Source organism: Atractosteus spatula, chromosome 2, assembly GCF_055471065.1.
Source record: "Atractosteus spatula isolate fAtrSpa1 chromosome 2, fAtrSpa1.hap1, whole genome shotgun sequence".
In the NCBI taxonomy this organism is placed as follows: Eukaryota; Metazoa; Chordata; class Actinopteri; order Semionotiformes; family Lepisosteidae; genus Atractosteus; species Atractosteus spatula.
Genome location: NC_142707.1, coordinates 1,189,857 through 1,208,659, shown reverse-complemented (window position 1 = coordinate 1,208,659; position 18,803 = coordinate 1,189,857). Strand labels below are relative to the sequence as shown.

At 50.2% G+C, this 18,803-nt stretch overlaps 1 protein-coding gene across 2 annotated transcripts in view; it reads left to right on the top strand.

Annotated features, from left to right (window-relative positions):
* The first annotated feature begins 920 nt into the window (after positions 1-920).
* The window catches only part of LOC148838936 (sodium-coupled neutral amino acid transporter 3-like), a 34,402-nt gene continuing 16,519 nt past the window's right edge, over positions 921-18,803 (top strand). Inside the window, exon 1 of one of the 2 annotated variants that reach the window (XM_088907763.1) lies at positions 921-1,117. The gene's annotated coding sequence lies outside the window, so the exon portion shown is untranslated. Of the gene's footprint in view, positions 1,118-8,991; positions 9,159-18,803 lie in introns of those variants that run through there. The other variant, XM_088907755.1, reaches the window with a different exon arrangement.

The window sequence follows — 18,803 nt, the reverse complement described above, 5'->3', positions numbered from 1 at the left end:
GCAATGAGTCCGGTAACCAGGGAAATCCCAGAAAGGCCATCCGAGAAACGAAATCCAAAGAGCGTGGTCGAAAAAGGGAGGAGCAAAGATTAGGAACCGGGAGATCAGTCAAAAAGGTTGAAAGGCACATAAGAGAATACTACAGGAGGCTTCTCAATAGTGAGCCTGGGTGGGTGTGTGAGGGAACTTTAAATACTGAAGGGAGAGGGATGTGGTTGGATAATTGGTCCGGGAGTGAGAATCTGTGGAATCTGGTGCCTGTGGGAATGTGATGGGCTCAGTTAGGAATCAGATCGTGAAACAGTGGGTCTGGGAATGTAATGGTGTTTGTGAGGGAGAGTGTGGGGCATGACACCACTCTCCTTCCCTGCATGATTAAATGGTTGGAGAACAACCAGGATGGAACAGCACAATGAGATTGTAATGTACCATCTCCTGCAATGTCAGTCAGCCTCCAGTAAAGCAGCTTTTTTCATCTTAAAACTACCCAGAGTGCTGGGCTGAACACTGGGGTAAATCTACCTTCAAGGATTTAAACCTTTTGGAGTTTGGAGTCCAGGTGAACTTTTACAGCTCTGTGCTCACTTTTCTGAAAGTCGCTATACAACTGTGAAGGCGCAAATCTCAGGGAGACAATCCAGGTATGGGAAGGAAAAATGTTGCACTTAGTAAAACTACACATTTTTTAAACTCAGAAACAATTTCACATGGGTAGCGTTTAATCTTTTATGTGGCTTTTTTGTTTGCTCAGAAGCAAAATGGTGGAAACACCGCAGTACCCCTGATTCTGTGGAACACTGGAAAAACCAGCTCTCAACAATTTTGTCTGAAAAAACAGGCAGTTTTGGTTAGAAGAAGGGGAGGGAGTTCCTGTGATGTCATTAGAAACCCGAGCCTTTCTCTTTGCTGTACTTCTGCAACTCTCTCTCGCTCTCGCTCTCTCTCGTCCTCCTTCCTCGACTCCATGCTCAGCTGCGCCTCAGCTCCAGACCTGCCCTGTCAGTTTCGAACAGCCCTGGAGGGAAGAAACACACAGACCCTTTGGAAATCCTGACCCTGGTCACTTTCCCTGGACAGCTGCTGCCTCGAGTCCAGGTCCCCGTGCGGCTTCTCTGAGGTAAGAGAGGAATCTCTGAGCTCTCCCAGCCCCAGCACTGCCACGTGCCCTGAAGTGAGTCTGTTATTGTAATAGAGACCGTTGCTCTGTCAGTGCTCAGTCTGGTCTGACGGGCAGAGGGGAGTGACCATGCAGCGTGGGCTTGTCCTTGGGGACTGACAGGGTTCGAGGTGGCTTTCCTGCAGTGTGAGCTGACATGGGGGGGTTCAGAAGGTGTTGGGCTGAGTGATCTCCGGTACAGCGCACGCTGACCTTTGGGATTACTTCCTGATGCGGGTGGGAGGCAGCAGCGCACAGTGTCGGTAGCGCTGGCTGTGAAGAGCAGACAACGGCGTCTGTAGTCAGGTGTGTGCAATTGTTTCTATTGTTTTCTGTAACGCGTCCAGCAGACCTGTTGCTTTGGTCTCCAGTGAGACACAGGTATGCTAAACGTTAGCAGCCAAGGGGCAGGTGAAAGATGAAACTGCCACTGACAGGTCAGGGACGCTGGGCTATAGAGGTGTGTGCCCTTTGCTTGAGATGAACAGCTACGAGCAGCAGAGATGCTGGGCTATAGAGGTGTGTGCCCTGTGCTTGAGATGAACAGCTACGAGCAGCAGAGATGCTGGGCTATAGAGGTGTGTGCCCTGTGCTTGAGATGAACAGCTACGAGCAGCAGAGATGCTGGGCTATAGAGGTGTGTGCCCTGTGCTTGAGATGAACAGCTACGAGCAGCAGAGATGCTGGGCTATAGAGGTGTGTGCCCTGTGCTTGAGATGAACAGCTACGAGCAGCAGAGATGCTGGGCTATAGAGGTGTGTGCCCTGTGCTTGAGATGAACAGCTACGAGCAGCAGAGATGCTGGGCTATAGAGGTGTGTGCCCTGTGCTTGAGATGAACAGCTACGAGCAGCAGAGATGCTGGGCTATAGAGGTGTGTGCCCTGTGCTTGAGATGAACAGCTACGAGCAGCAGAGATGCTGGGCTATAGAGGTGTGTGCCCTGTGCTTGAGATGAACAGCTACGAGCAGCAGAGATGCTGGGCTATAGAGGTGTGTGCCCTGTGCTTGAGATGAACAGCTACGAGCAGCAGAGATGCTGGGCTATAGAGGTGTGTGCCCTGTGCTTGAGATGAACAGCTATGAGAAGCAGAGATGCTGGGCTATAGAGGTGTGTGCCCTGTGCTTGAGACGAACAGCTATGAGAAGCAGAGATGCTGGGCTATAGAGATGTGTGCCCTGTGCTTGAGATGAACAGCTATGGGCAGCAAAGATGCTGGCAAACTCCTCCGTCGTGTCACTGAGCACCTTGAGACAAAATTAATTTTCAAAACAGACAATTTTACTTTTCCTTTGACCACAACACCAACAAATGCAGAAGGTCGTTCTGAATAATTACATGAGCGGAAAGACCCCAGACAGTGTGGTGCTCTCACTGCCTTATAGCAGGCAGAATGAGGTGAGGGTCAGGAGCATGTAGCAGCCTGCCTGGGGTCTATTGACCTCTCTGTCCCCACTCACGTCCCCGGGGCTGATGGGAGACCAGGCAATGGCCAATACAAGCACTCCTGCTGCTAAACAAAATCGCAGAGGAGAAGAGGCTCCAACTGGATCTCACGTACTTGTCTCCACCTTTTCCTGTGTGGACGCTGAGAACACAAACACCTCTTATGTAACAGTGCTGGCTGCTTGTGGGGAGTCTGTGTGGAGACCCACCCAGTTCGCACCAATGTGTGCTATTTAGAGCGGCCTGGCTGTTCTGGAAGGCTCTGCTGTCTCTTGCTGTTCCCTGAGACTTCTGCGGAACCTGTTCTTCCAAATTCAGGCCTCTAGGGATAGATCCTCAAGCTGCTGGTTTGGGCTGGTTTTGACTCTTTGAAATGTACTCCAGCAATTATTCTGATTAACAGAATCTATCTGATTAACAAAGATATGAGTTCCTTTGTCGATCAATTTCAGAGCGTGTCATTATAGATGAAGAAAAATGTCAGCACTGACACCATGTTTTTTGTTTTTCTCGAATGAAGCCTTTCATAGTTCGGCTCTGTGGTTTTACAAAACTACAGAAGACTACAGAAGCCCAGTGGAGAGGTGATCGCATGAAGCGCTCCACAGCTCTCTCATTCAGTCCGTTAACTATGCCACGTGGGTGCTTCTCTGTAGCCCTCTGTAGCTTTCCTTTTTGATTGGCTGTAGTCCAGGCAATGGGTTGGTCACACAGCTGTACACACACTTCAGAGTTCCAGTGAAGCAGATCTGGGTCAGGTCAGAGGTCATGACTGAGTCTGTTGCACCTGCGCAAGTGGACCTGTGATAGCTGAGCGCTGGGTGGCTGTGTGTGTATGAGATTGCACTATCACACAGAGTCAGGGAGGAAGGAAATGCACTTTTTCTAGATCACTAACCACACAGGCCTTTTACGTAAAGATCTGCCTTTAGAAACCTATAGTATGTTGTGGTTTGTGTTTCGTTGTTGATCGTGAGGAAGAATCTTTCCAATGGTTCAACTTTGTTGATGTCTGTTGAATGTTAAGAATACATGTATCAAGTCCCTGTTCAAGACTAAAGAGACTCAGTTCCTTCAGCGTGTCAGTCTGTCAGTCAACTTTAAACAAGTCTCTTAAGTCTCGAAATGTACTGTATCTGTTGACTCCTCTCAGAGCAGTAATATCTCTTCTATAAAATGCTGATTGAAACTCTATATAATATTCTAAACTCTGGTCTTCCAGGGTGAAGCCTGAGCTTCTGCATGCAGCCTCTTGGTTTCTGCAACACTGTCAAAGAGGTTTCACTATACAATGATATACAATGTATTAACCCTACACACGGTGGTTATCACACCAAAAATATTCACACACGAATTAGGTCTTTCTAAAGCAGGTTAGAATCAGCCTGGCCATAGACACTGCACACAGAAAGGACAGGCTCAGTGACCACAGCCTGGACATAGAAAATGGACACAGGCTGACCTGACTGCCCTGAGAAGACTGACACAGTGACCACAGCCTGATCATAGAAACTGGACAACACAGGCAGACGTGGCTGCAGAGACAGAACAGGATTAGGGACCACAGCCTGTCCCAGCTGGAGAAACAGAGAGTGGTTCTGTCACACTTCTCAATGTTCTGCTAATTGATATTGATCAGGCAAAACTGAATGTGAATTTGAGAGGAGTGAGGGAGAGAGAGGGGCAGGAGGGAGGAGACAATGAGACAGAGTAAAGAGAGTAGCAGGAGGCTGGAGATAAGAGGTATGTGTCTTAGGCTTTGCCGTAAGGAAATGAATGATTACAGGCTGCTAAGATACACACACAGTTTACGTCTAACGGCCAGTATGTGAAGATGACACACAGCCCTTCGATTGGCTTTCTGTAGCTTAGCTGAAGAAACATGTGTCTGATGTCATCGGCGATCTGTACACAAGCCCGCACTCTCTGTAGGTGGCTAAACAGTAAAGTGGCTTATTTTGCCAATAGAGAAACTGTATCAGTGCTGTGCAGTACAGATATACCACACTCCAAATAAAACCCCATGCTGAACGGTTCAGGACGTCAGAAGAACATGTGGTGCTCTGTTCCCTATGGGGGAAAGGAGCAGCACACAGTACATCCACAGTAGTGGAAACTACAGTATGTGGGAGTGCATTTAAATTAGAGGACAGGAGGCACTTCTTTACACAGAGGGTTGTGGGAGTGTGAAACAAGCTACCTAACTGTTATTGAAGCCAGTATGCTGGCTCCTTTCTGGGAACGGCTGGGTGAGATCCTTGAGACCCATTAACTACTAACTATTAATTAGAAACTATTAACTACTAACTACCCAACAGACTCGATGAACCGAGTGGCTCCTGTCACCCATGGCCTCTCTTACTTACAATCCCCAAGTTATATTGCAGATATCCAACTAAATGTTAAGCCATTTTATCTATGATCGATTAGTAGGGTCCTAAAAGTGCTATGCATACCTAAATGTATGTAGTCACAGTGTAATCATGTATGATATCATACAGAATTATTATTTCACTAATTACATGTGTACAGCGCATTTCGTCGCAAAGGAGCCGAAAGTGTTTCACAGACAGGAGGGGACCCAGGTCTCCCCCCGCCGAGCTGCAGCCACCTGGGTGACGCACAGCTGCCATTCTGCCCCGGCTGGGCTTCCTGCAAACCCTGTTAGAGTGAGCCGGGGCCCCTCGGCTGTTTCAGACACCTGGGAAAACTGGCTGGGAGGGAGGGAGAGGGAACATCAGCAGCAGGAGGACACCCACACGCTGAGAAATAAGGAACCTCGCAGTGCTGCAGAGCCGCGCTCCTCACAGAGACGCCAGTCCGCCCCCACGCGGCTCGATTGCAAAACCACCCGCCATTTCACATCTGTCACCCAGCAGCCCTGCGCAGAGCCACCTGCCCTCGTGTACGAGTACACACACACCCAGAGCGACAACACCCAGTCCTGTCCGGAAATTCACTCCCAGCGCAGAAACAAATCCCAGAGCTCCCAGCGTCTGATGTTGACATCCATACAAGTCCAGGCAGCCAGCAGGACCTGAGCTGGCTCATTTTGCCCCCCCTCCGAAGTCATGTTTGGCCGAGGTACAGGCTGGGCTCCTACAGTCAGACACAGTCACTCTGCAGTGCGCTGCTGACTGGCTTCAAGCTACACGCTACCAGTGAGCCGGCTTCAGATCGGCCTGTGTTGGCACACTCCAGGGGTGTCTCAGAGGGCATCCGGTCCAGGGAAGCGCCCATTCGCACACGTCCTGGGATGAAGGGGAGGCAGGTAAAGTCTGGGCAGGAGGAGCCCGCGGAGCCTGGCTCTCGAGGGTCAAGGGCACACCTTCCCGCGCGGCGTGACTTTCCTCGGCTCCTGCCTGCCGGAAACACTGCGGCATTAAAACGTGACATCGGAACCTCCCTGCATGTTCCCGCAGCTGTCCGCGCAACCGAGCCGGAGGTCGTCTGCCCTGCTTGAGCGCGCCGTCAGGAGGGGAGGCTGTCTGAGCGGCTCCTGCTCCCCCAGTTCCTCCCTCCAAAAAGCCCCCCGAGTTCTCGGTCTCGCTATAAAGCGCGGGGCAGAGACAAGTGAGGCTGATTGAGCTTTCTTTCATAAACGTCCAGACTTTCAATTCTTCTGAAAGCTCAGGACCCCGGTAGGTTACATGGTTCACATGAGCTGAAGCTCAGGGCGACGCTAAAGACTTGTAGCCGTCCTTGTGCCTGGGGAACGGCAGCCCTGAGGGCCTTCGCTTGTCCAGGTGACTACATGCCTCAGACTCTGTAACCCGAGACAGCATGACTCCATGAATTGCCTTAAGGAAATACGTCTGCAATAAATTCACATACACGTGTAAAAATACAAAGATGAAGAGCAACAAACAGGTAAGGGCTGAACGCAATTGAAAGTGTCCTGAGGATTTTCTCAGGGGTAGGAAGGAGTTTCAGCTGCTCTTCCCACACAGGGCTGTAAACTGAAAGGCAGTTGAGTTCATTGAGGCCAATGAGTCAAATTAGCAGTAAGTGGCTCGGAGGGGCTGGGAGATAGTGCTGGGAGCCGGAGCGCAGTGGAGGGAGAGAGAAGTGTTTGTCTAAGAGGTGTGTCTGCGCTCGGGAGGGAGGGGGCAGGGCTTCAGTTAGGCGGCTCACAGCACCTGGAACAGAGATAATAGTTGCGGAGCACACCACAGAGCACAAACAGGAGCAGGCACAAACCTGCACAGTGGTGTGCAGTATCGCTCTGTCTTTGTGCATCCAGCAGAGGCTGCACACAGCCCTGTAGGGGAGTGAACTTCAGGGGTTGTGGGTAGCACGGCCTGTGCCCAGGGGGATGTGTCATGGACTAGTTCGAGTCGCTGGGTTTGGTGGGACCAGAGTTTGCTCAGTGTCAGCTGACCCCCCCGACCAGCAGTGACGTTTCTGCGCTGGAGGACAAAGCCAGAGTGATCGGGGGTCCTGTCTCGAGGCGCAGGAGCTGTTCTCCGGGGGTCTCTGGGGTTCCCAGCAGTTCCTGGCGCTGACCGCTGCGGGTCCTCTCCGCGGGATTAAACTGCTGGTGCTTCTTCTGCAGGTCTAAAGCTACAATGTAATGATTGATTAAGCTAACATTTGAGTAACAACACATTTCTGGTTGATTTCAAATGTTGTTGTTGTGTTTTCACTATGAAATACAACCACTCATATTGGGCCAAAGCAATAGAACCGAGTACAGTTTATATGTAATTTCTGTAATTACTGTAGTACTGTGTGTGGCTGTAGCTTTATTCTGGTATTGTATTACATGGGACGTACTGTGTCAGTCTGCCTTTGATTTTCCTGGCTTGGCCATGGCCATGTTTCTGGATTAGTTTAAAAAAGGGGCTCTGGGGATAGTTAAAAAACATTTCGAAAGTGTAACACAAGTGCCAAATGGATTTCTAGGAAGATGTGGGAAGGAAAGTCAATTAGGCGCTCAGGTGGCGGGTGCTGTGTTTAGTTTAAGTCAAAGAATCTGATAAAAGTTTCAAGAAGTCTGTTCAAGAGCTTCAAGGGCAACAGCCACCAAGGACATCAAGAAGACTTCAAGAAAGACGCTTGGCCCTTTTTAAAACAAAGCACTGGAGGCACACCTTTACATAAAGTGTTGCAGGAGTATGGAACAAGCTAAGTTGCCAATACTCTGGCTTCTCTCAAAAAGCAGCTCAGATCAATGTGGCCCTCAGATCAATTAGCTGCTAAAGACCACTCAGGCCAGATGGGCTGTTAACTGCTGCATTCTTTGGTTCTTCCGTTCTGCAACTGGTTTTCTCGGGTCTGGTTTCAAGTGGTTGATGGAGGAAGGCAGTGTTGTCCCCCAGCATGCAGAACTCAAGCGCTGGCCCGTGTGATCTGATGGGAGTGAGGCGCTGTGTGCGCCTCTGGGGAACCAGACCGCCGGCTCGGGGCAGCAGGGCAGGGACTGGGCTGGGGGCCCGTCCTGGCAGAGGAGATAAGAGGCCTCAGGCTGCTGCCCATCTGGAGGGGTTTCTCTTTACCTCGTGATTGTGTCATGAGCGTTGTTAGTTATCTGCTAAATGGCTGCCGTGTGACAGAGCTGCTGTCTCTAACAAGCCTGTGCTGCTCAATTCACTAAGGCAGAGAGCCCCGCAGGAATGGAGCAGCTTTTGTGCTATGCGGCTCTCCCACAAATACTTTAATACTATGTCTGATATAAGATGAATAAGATTAATTAAGGAACTTAAAAATTCTAAGATTAATCAAGGAACAATGCCATCTAGGACAGGGATCTCCAGCCCTGGTCCTGGTGCTGGTCCAATCCAATTAGTCTTACAGGTCACCTGTGTTCAAAGTTCAATAAGCTACAGCTGAGTCAAGCAAGTAATCTGCTCAATTCAGAGGGTTTTGCCGCTGAAGGGAATTGAGATTTTAGTCTTAAATGATCTCTAAATTATTTAATTTAACAACTTGCCTATTTAACTGGTCACAACGGAACTGTTCCAGATCTTTACAACTAGGGGGTTTAATGGTGATCCCCAAAACCTGCTGGGCAGGGGCTCCCCAGGACCAGGGCTGGAAAGCCTTGATCTAGGATATAGCGACTGGACCTCAGTGACACATGACAAGGACTGTAAATAGCTAAAAAGCAGTGGCTTTGGTTATGTCCGATAATGGCCTCTGAACATTTAAAAATAACCTTTGTGAGTAGCCAAACCCGAAGATGAAGAGATATCTTCGGTATGTGAATTTGCACCAGCTGAGGGTTCGGTGTTTCATCAGGGATGTCTAAGACAGTGAGCGTGAGAGTCAGGACACAGTGGGCAGGGAAAGAGTTAAGGACATGAGCGTCTTCCTTTCTCTCCACCCTCCTTCTGTCTCCTCCCTTGCTAAGCTCCCTCCCTCCCTCTCTCTCTCTCCCAGTCTGCTCAAACTCTGCCCTGAAAGCGGTTTAAGTAAAACTCATTGACTGGCTGTATGTCAACACAGAAGCAGAGGCTGGAGGATTTAACAGGGGAGTTTTTGAAAAAGAGGAGAAAAGTTTCGGAAGGGGGAATCCAGAAGATTGGAAAAACAGGGACAACTTGCCTTCGATGAGGGTGAGTGTGATGGGGGAGAGAGGGCTTTTTAGAAGGGATCCACAGTGAGGAGCCACAGCTCTCAGAGCCAGTGTGGAAGAGGGAGCAGTCAATAGCAAGGCAGTCTTGCATCATGCTGGCAGCATGCAGGGCGAGCCCTGGAAGGACGAGCAGCTGTATTCTTCCACAGCCCCTCTGCCTGCTGCTTGTACCCCTGTCTCTGAGAGCAGGAGAGTGGCCGACGATGAGCCAGACCCTCACCAAAATGCCTGAAGGTTGTGGGCTCTGTGGAGGCTGAAGGATTCATGTGACTCTGTGCTGTCTTCTCCTGCACATCCGGCCCCCTAGGGGCACAGGACCTCCTGAGTTTCATTCCACCTAATTAGTTAATTGAATTCGTTATTCGATGAACTGAACCGAATAAACACTTTCCTCAGGTCTAAAGCAAATTGAAAGAGACCTATTATACCTACTGGCTTGCTCTTGGGGGGCAAAATTTATTAACTACTTTTAGAAATTCTTGGTTTATCTTTTTAGAGGGAAATAAAACAGATTTTCATTTTGTGCATATAGTGGGAACAGGTCCCCTGTGGTGGGGTTCAGACTCAGCTTATGGGGCTCAGAGACTCAGCTGGTGGGGCTCAGAGACTCAGCTGGTGGGGTTCAGGCTCAGACTCAGCTGGTGGGGCTCAAGGACTCAGCTGGTGGGGTTCAGAGTCAGATGGTGGGGTTCAGACTCAGCTGGCTGGGTTGACACAGCTGGTGGGGCTCAGAGACTCATGAAGGAAGCCAGGGTAGGGGCTTCTACACCATGTCTGGGCAGCTTGTTCCATACCCCCTCAGCCCTGTTCTCAAAATGCACTTCCACATGGTTTCCAGTCATGTTCCCTCGGTTCGTGTGTTACTGTTTGCTGTGAAGATGGCCTTTGAGGGTTTCGAATACCTGAAGCAGGTCCGCTCGCGGTCTTCAGGACAGGAGCACCGCAGTCCATGGAGCTGAACTGGAGCTGTCACGTGAGACTCCAGACAGGTCCTGCGGCTCGGTCCCGCTCTGCTTCCTCACCAGGGCTGCAGCTGAGGCTGGGGTGACCGGACCGGACTGTTCTCTCCCAGTCGCACTGCTCTGCGACAGGCCGGAGGTCTGGGGATTGTTCAAGCTCAAGCCCAACCACACACTGCCTGACGCTGAGAAAGCCTATTGATTTGACAGGGGGTCCTAATTCTTGGGCAGGGGATATAGTGTTTTCCTGCGAGGAGGCTAGAAGGACACAGGCATAGGTGGGGATCTACTGTCCTCTCAGGAGGTTGGGGTGGAGATGGCAGGAATAGTGCCTGCAGTGGGCGGGGCAGGGCCAGTGTAGCTGAATACTGGGAACAGTCCTAAAGGAGTATGTTCAATATACAGTACAATATACAGAAAAAGCAGAGAAAGCAATTCAATGCCTCACATTTGAAATAGAATGGGATTTCAGGCTCTAAATGACATTTAATTGTGACTTCCTCTCTCACATCCAGCCAATGTTTAATGTTCTTGTCCTACTGACAAAATCAAAAGGAGGAGGCTTTGCCAAAGTATTAAACATGGTTTTTGAAAGCTGCGGCCATTTTCCTTCCTGAGAAACGGCCTTTTGGCAGGAACCACCTCACTGAGCACAGAGAGAGAAAATGAAGAAGCTGGAGTATAAAGTCTGTCTGTGGACCAGTTTCTATTTAGAAGCAAAGAAAATAAAACATCCTGCAGAACTGCCTTGCGTCTGTTTTGAAAAGCTACAGGACCGGGGCTCCAAAGTCACTCCACCTCTGCAAGGGCCTGAGTCTACAATCCAGACAGCTGTGGCCGGAGCCTGGCCTCTCCGAGGAGCAGACGAGCAGCTCCAGACAAGAGGGGCCATTCTTTCCTCGTGCTCTGCCTGGCCGTTAGTCGTGAATCAATCCCAGGATCTCATCCAGACGTTTCTTGAAAGAAGCCAGGGTATTGGCTTGAACCGCATGGCTTGTTCCACTCCACCACAACCCTTCTGGTACAGAGGTGCCTCCTGTGCTCTGTTTTAAGTGCACTTCGTCACATGTTCCAATTGTGTCGTCTGGTTTGTGCTTCGCAGTTTATTCGAGGCCTTTGGGGATTTTGAATACGTGGATCAGGCCTCCTTGTAGTCTTCTCCTCCAGCTCATCGGCGTAGTTCACTCCCTTATTCCCAGGAGTGGATCTGCTTGCTCCTCTGTGGGCTGACTCCAGAGCAGCCGTGTCTTTCCTCTGCCATGTCAACCACATCTGTTCACAAGATTCTGAACGAGGTCTTACTGATGCGTTCTACAATTGCAACATTACATCCCATGTTATAAATTCTACACTTTTCACCATACATCCCAGCATTATGTGTGCCTTTTTAATGACTTCCCTGCTGTGCCTAGTAATTAGAGAGGAAACGCACAGTCGGAGCTCACGGTCACGGTCGGGGCGCTGGTCAGGATTGGGGTGCACAGCACTTCGGAGAACCCCCTCCCTCCTCGGGGTGCCAACAGGAAAGGAGATTCAGGGTTTGCAATCCCACATGGTTGGGAATGGGGTATCCTGCTGGGTGCCGTTTCCCATGGAGACGCTTGGGTAACCTTGGCAGGTTAGGTGCCGATCGCCTGGATTCCGAATGGGAATGGAAATCCATCTGTGCCGCATGGGCGCTGACGGGGCAGGCCGGGACCTGCAATCACATCCCCCCCTCGTGCTCCCTGCCAGCCCGGGGGATCTGCCTTCACTCCCAGCGCAGACTCGAAAGCGGACGGGGGCAGGAGGTCGGACAGGTCCCGTCAGTGACTCCGTGTTTCCCAGAAGGCCAGGGCTGGGGGCTGTGTGGCTGGAAAGAGCCTGCGTGGATCCGATCAGATCCCAGAACCAGCTTGAGGACCTGACTCCATTCCACACGGGCGGCAGGCGGCCCAGTGCTGGTGGTGGGCAGGGCTCCAGCCGTGTGTCTGTGATCCCAGAGCCGCGGGACAGTTTGGGGTTTTAACCTCGCGATTAATCCTAAAACGCCACCTCCTTTCCAAGATCCGGGCTCTTCTGGGTTAATTCTCTAAGTTAATTGTAATCTAAAAGCAGGACTTTTAAAATAGCCATAACATTTTAGCCATCTCATGCTGAGGTCAGGATTCTGTCTAGAACTGATTGGACAGAATATAAAATTAGAATCAACCTTAAATTATCCTCAAATATATAATGTATATAATGTTCAGGTGGGTAGCTGCGTCAGCATGCGTAGGCTGCAAAGGAACAAGTAATAGGTTTATTCCATGCTGAAAAAAAGAAGAAACAGAACACAACGTTTCGGCCTGAAGAAGTGACACCTGAAGAAGGCTCCACGGCCGAAACGTTGTGTTCTCTTTCTTCTTTTTTTCAGCATGGAATAAACCTATTACTTGTTCTAATGTATATAATGGTTGGACAATTGAGCTAAAAGGCTGAAAATTCATTCAGATATTTCTATGTCTGCACCAGTGCAGTCTGACTGGTCCAGTTTATGAAGACTTTCGGTACTGTTTGCCTGAGGATGTAACAGTCAAATTGTGAATCATGTAGTCATTTTTGTTAGTCAAATATTCATCGATCAAGAAAAGAACAACACAGAAATATCATAAGAACGTTAGAAGGGTTTCAAACGAGACGAGACATTAGGCCCATCTGGCGTGTTTGGTAAATAGCAGCTAATTAATTCAAGAATCACTTCCAGTTCTTGCTCCACACCCCCACCACCTTTTGTGTAAAGAAGAACCTCCTGTTCTCGGTTTTCAGAACACTTCCACTTGTGCCCTCTGGTTCATGTTTTACCGGTCAGTCTGAAGAAATCCGCTGGGTTTGCTTTAGTGCCTTTGAGGATTGTGAATCATCTGTTGAAGCCCAGCCGATCCCCCGTCCGGTGCAACAGCAGCAGCGCTGTCAGCTCGGCTGAAAGAGCCCAGTGTCCCCGAGCCAAAGCCGCAGGCCGGCGGTGGACACAGGGGGAGCGGGGGGGGGCCGGAGGGTGGACACGGGAGGAGCGGAGGGGGCCGGAGGTTGGACACGGGAGGAGCGCGTGAGGCTGGATTGAGGAGCCAGCCACCCGCTGGTGGGGCAGCAGCAGCTCCAGCGTGCGGCCTTGTGACACTTTCCAAATCCCCCACCAGTGCTGCTCACACAGGCAGCCTGAGCTCACGGGCCGGGCTGCGGCACCAGGACCGCATGGGGCCCCAGCTGTAGGGCACAGCTGGGGCTGAGGGGCGCTGGGACTGCGGCTCCTCTGGCTCCTCTGGCCCACACTGGCACGTGAGGAACAGGGGGGAGCAGCCCATTCCAACTGGGGGCGACATTTAATACAGAGGAAACAACTGGGGACCCCAAAATCTGACAACGGCAAAGGCAAGCAGCCGTGTCTGTCAAAGAGAGGGCATGTGTGCCGCGCAGACAGTGACCGAGCACAAAACGGAGCAGACACGAATACAGCAGTGCCTGGCACGATGCTCATAGAGAAAGCTGGCGCTGAGTATAGGTGAGGCAGTGTAGGACACTTCCACAGGATTTGGGAGAGATGGAGAGCTCGTTTTAAAGAGGCAGGGTTCTGCGCTACTCCGCTAAGAGCAGGCAGAGGTGTGCAGGGACCTGATTTGCAGCATTTCTTGCAGAATGAGTTTCTGAACTTCAAGGGGTCAGTTTGGTCGGCAGTCCCAAGAGTAGTCTAGCCTCTCTGAAGCTGGCCCGTGAGTTCTGGGCTGGGGCAGACCTCGGGTCAGGCTGGGACTGAGGAGCGCTGCTCTCCTGTGCACAGTGTGCCGAGTCCCACACAGATGAAATTAGCAGAGAGAGATGTGCCCTTACACGCTGCAATTTGCAGCCCCACGCCCCCACCTCCTGCAGATGGCTGTTTTTCCTGTGCTTGGCCTGTGTTTACCGTGCTGATAATCTTCCAGGCACCTACGGCAGTTTATTTCCAGGCCTTGTTTTTTTTCCCAGTGACCTCCTACATTTACTTGCGGCCAAGGCCCGCTGGTAGCGCTCCAGGTGTATAAATACTGCCCCGGCCCGAGCCAGCTTGGCCTTTCAGGGAGGGAGCCCCAAGGGGCAGTGTGGGGAAGTGGGAGCGCACGTAGCCCAGTCTCAGATGAAAGGGCCCAGGCGCTGGGCGCTGTTCCTGCCACGTTACTGTCCTCCCCCTGACCTCCACCGCTCAGCACTGAAGTCATGCACATTGTGTTTGTACTGTATCCAAAACAGCTCAGATGAGAGGTCTTCCACGCAACCATTTTTAGCTGTAGCTGCAGGGCTGCATGCTCACGAGATGCACAGACACGAACCCTTGTAAACAATAGTTTCACACATTGGAAGTTAGTCCATGTTCTTTTATCTTTATGGCCTTTGTAGTAAAGGGGCTGTCAATCAGCTTTTAGGAGCAGACGTTAGTGGAAAATAACTTTGCCATGGCATTTGTTCCAAAGATTAAGCTGGCTTTTTTAGTTTTTTTGTCTGAAACAGGCTTTGAGAAGGCAGTTAGGGATAATCAGAGATATTTCAATTTTTTGGGGAGGCTAAATAACATTTAAACTTCAACTTTATTTTTCCACACAGGCTTGATGTTAAATGTCCCCATTTGATTTTGATCTAGTGCTGTTTTCACAGTGGACACATCTGCTTAAAAACAGGGACTGCTGTGCATCTTTCTATCTGAGATCATAGACTTATGCTGTGTGTACTCCTTCAGAGCTGTTGCATGTGTGCTTCTGTTCATCTCCTGCTGCAGAAAACGAACGTTTGAACTCTCACTGTCCATTCTAAGATTGCCAGGTCAATCGGTAGCTTTCTGGAAATGCTGGGATAGCTTGGTGGAGAGATACCCCTCCACAGTTTTTTGCAGAGCAACTAACTCATACTGTCACACAGATAGGTCAGGTTCCTCAAAAGCCCCTTGCATAACCAATATGTAGATAACGTTCAGCACAAGGCGTGCACAGAAACTACCTCTTAACACAAATTTGAGAGCCTGATAACAGACTTTGTCCAGAAGCCTTAAAACAACATTTGTTCTGCAACATGAGAAGTGCCCACTGTGAAACTTCGGACAAGGCGTGCAACGGCCCAGTAGGTCTGTTTTTCTGGTCAGGTCTCTATACTGTACTGTTCTCTATACTGTATATACTACACAGCACACTTCTGCGTCTCATCTATCGAGAACACTTCCTGTTCCCCCATTTCCCCACTGAGCTGGCCGTGAGGGGTGAGGGCAGCGCTGAGACCAGCAGGGCTCGGCACTTAGCAAGCTGCTTGGCACAGCGCTCGTTTGAGCGAGCTGAGAAGCAGCTGGAGGACTGATCTGAAAAACGACACCTCAGCACGTGTCCTGAAAGCTCAGGCAGGCTGGTCTGCGTGGCCAACGCGCTTTCACGGTTGCTAAAAACACAGCGACGCTAACAACCCCACCACCCACGTCTGCTGTGCGTCAAGCCGAGAACGGCACGGCGAGCTGACTTGGATTTAATCAGAAGTGACAGTAAATGAAAAGCTGCTTGGTTTTATATCAACTTTACTGCTCTGGTCTCTCTTCTTGTTTATTGTTATCCGCTTCAGATGGGAAGGACAGCAGTGTAATAACTGCACAGACAATGAAACAACTTGATATCTTTTCTGCTGAGCTGGGCAGCTGTGACGTATTCACCGCAGTTTGTTAGTTTCCAGGTATTTGGAACACAAGCTTCCACTTTCCAAGTAATTGGTGTCAGGGAGGCTTGGCTCCCCCGGCCCTTCAGGGCTGCAGGGTGTTGAGGAGTTTCCTTCCAAACCTTCTGCCTTTAACTCAGTTGGAACAAGTCCCCTGCCTGCGTGTTCACGAAGGTTTAATAAATCAAGGATCTGAGGTGCTCTCGCACCTGGCTGTATGAAGCCCTTATGTGACTTGGGGAATTGATGTAATGGGGCTTTTTGCTCAGTGATGTTTTATCCTTGCATTTGTAATGACTCATCCCCGTTGTTTAGGAGTAAGTCCAAATTCTGTTTGGCAGCACCGTATCCGCAGAAACGTATCGGCAGTGACGCAGTGAAGATGAGGGGGAAGGAAATGGATGCTGCGCGATGCTCTGAAGCCCAGAGAGGGCTGGGCTAGTGCCTCAGCACCCTCCCCCAGGCATCTCCCTTCCCCAGCTTTGGCCTTTGGTCACAGTGGGATAGGAAACGGGCATCACAAACTGACGCCTTCTCATTTGCGCTTGCTGTAGAGCTCTGCAAATTGAAAACCGCCTGCCTGGTGGCGGGTGGAGGGTAAGAAATGGAAGACCAGCCAGGAGGGGGTTTGGGAGAAAAGGAGAGAGACTGAGGTGGGAGAGTTCATAGTGGAAAGAACAGACATGTGACGCTCCTTTCCTACCACCAACCCAGCTTTAGAGTTTAAGGTCGTGGGCTGATTACAGGCATGTGACTCTGTTGTGTTGTGTTGTGTTGTGTTGTGCACACTTGTGTGTGAGAAATTAAAATAAAAGCCACGACAAGAGTTTACTGACAGAAAGGTAGGAGACAGGAGACAGTTAGAGCTGAGGTACTGTGAGAGAGAGGGAGGCAGTGTGGGCTAGTGGTTAGAGCTGAGGTACTGTGAGAGAGAGGGAGGCAGTGTGGGCTAGTGGTTAGAGCTGAGGCACTGGGAGAGAGAGGGAGGCAGTGTGGGCTAGTGGTTAGAGCTGAGGCACTGGGAGAGAGAGGGAGGTAGTGTAGGCTAGTGGTTAGAGCTGAGGCACTGGGAGAGAGAGAGAGAGGGAGGCAGTGTGGGCTAGTGGTTAGAGCTGAGGCACTGGGAGAGAGAGGGAGGCAGTGTGGGCTAGTGGTTAGAGCTGAGGCACTGGGAGAGAGAGAGAGAGGGAGGTAGTGTGGGCTAGTGGTTAGAGCTGAGGCACTGGGAGAGAGAGGGAGGCAGTGTGGGCTAGTGGTTAGAGCTGAGGCACTGGGAGAGAGAGAGGGAGGCAGTGTGGGCTAGTGGTTAGAGCTGAGGCACTGGGAGAGAGAAAGAGAGGGAGGCAGTGTGGGCTAGTGGTTAGAGCTGAGGCACTGGGAGAGAGAGAAGGAGGCAGTGTGGGCTAGTGGTTAGAGCTGAGGCACTGGGAGAGAGAAAGAGAGGGAGGCAGTGTGGGCTAGTGGTTAGAACTGAGGCACTGGGAGAGAGAGAAGGAGGCAGTGAAGCCAGTAGAATAGCACACAAGCAGTGTGGTGTGGGTTATTGGTTGTGGGCATTCATTTCCCTTTAATTATTCAAGAGGTGGGGTCCAGACAGCTGGGGCTATTTGTGTTGTTTCCCACGGTAACATAAGTCTCCTCCCCTTAATATGCAACGTGGCTGAATCTCAGTGCTAAAGCAAATGTCTGGATTCTGCCAGATTCCCTGTGTGTGTGCAGCCAACACAAGCTGCTCCTTATTCACGAGCCTGATGTGGACAGGCAGGACACAGGCACTTACGTCAATGCCCTGTGCTGAAGCCTCACTGCAGGAGCTCTGCTGGAAGTACAATAATGTAACATTGTACAGAGAGAGATTAACTTTATCATCATCACCACTACAGCACTCCTGAGAATGACAGACATGTGCTGTGTAACAGCAAGTGGAAAACCTCTACCTTCTTCTTCATAACTGTACAGTTACTCCTATTAATTATGATAGCATTCGTTACAGAGACATTGGTGTTAAAAACATCTGTGCAGAAGCTTCTGCATGCAAGTCTTGTCAGTGCTGGAACAGAAGAGTTTGATACCATTTAACCTCTGTGTGAGACTCAGTAGGCAGGTTGAAATTGATCTTCCTATCTGTGTATACTGTGTGTCTAAACACATGTTGCTCATGGGGACCAGCAGTCAGAGCTCTGGACTCCGAACTGAGTGGCTGGGGGTTCAAAAGCCTGGTGGGGCAGCCAGGCTCATGTTGTGCCTGTGAGTGAGCTCCTTCACTCAGACTGAACCAGTGATAATGAAGGGTACGCATGGACAGTATGTTGCCTCGGTTAAAACCAATAAATAATTAATGAATAAACGCAAGGGAATTGCTGCTAATTCTGATGTTTCCTGCTTTAGTGTTTTCTCCGAAGTGACCATTCCAGTCTCCAAAGACTAATAACGAGCTTGGTGGATCGTCTCTCGGGAGGAGTTACAAGCGATCAGCTGAGGCATTTAGGCACTTAATTTGTCACTTGGTGCTTCCCATGAGTCCTCCAGATGCAGAAAGAAATGTCAAATGCTATTTTAATTTTTAAAAAAGGTCCTGCATCTCATCAGGTGTGATGATAGGACATGAGTCACCCACGTCTGTGCAATTCTAAGATTCTGCTCATCCCACAGTCCCTGCAATCCACAATTCACAGGAAGAGCCTGTCACATAATGTACACTCCTGTCGATAGCTCTCTACCCAGTCAGGCACACTGTAGGAGGGCAAGCCCATCGGAAAATAATCTGTCTTGGACTGAGAAACCATTAGAAAAAGATGGCGTGAAAGATACTGTGCCACAGCCATGCCTCGGCTATTTTCTTAACGAGCAATAATTTGATGTCTTTCATGACAGAGGAAGGCAGAGCAGATTAAGATTGAGAGTCCTTCAAGAAGAGGAAATTTGAGACTGAAAACAAAACCAAAGAAAAAAGTAACTGTAAGGCAACGCAAATAGCGAAAGAGTGA